Raw genomic sequence first — 237 nt, 5'->3', positions numbered from 1 at the left:
TGGCCGGCGGTTCTGCTGCCGTCAAAAAAAGAAAAAAAAAGCCTGACTCTCCCAGGCGCTCCAGGAGTCTCCCGCTCCCGGCCGCCAAGGAGAGAAACACTGCTTTTTCTTTTTTTTTCTTATTCTGACACGGAGCCGTGTCAGAATAGAAAAAAAAATAAAAATTTTGGCCATAGGAATGCCTTGCTAGATTCCTATTAGCTATTTCAATTTGCAATAGCCTATAGCAAACTAGCA

Source organism: Nanorana parkeri, unplaced genomic scaffold (genome assembly GCF_000935625.1).
Source record: "Nanorana parkeri isolate BGI_ZX_2015 unplaced genomic scaffold, ASM93562v1 scaffold405, whole genome shotgun sequence".
In the NCBI taxonomy this organism is placed as follows: Eukaryota; Metazoa; Chordata; class Amphibia; order Anura; family Dicroglossidae; genus Nanorana; species Nanorana parkeri.
This window is presented reverse-complemented; position numbering follows the sequence as displayed.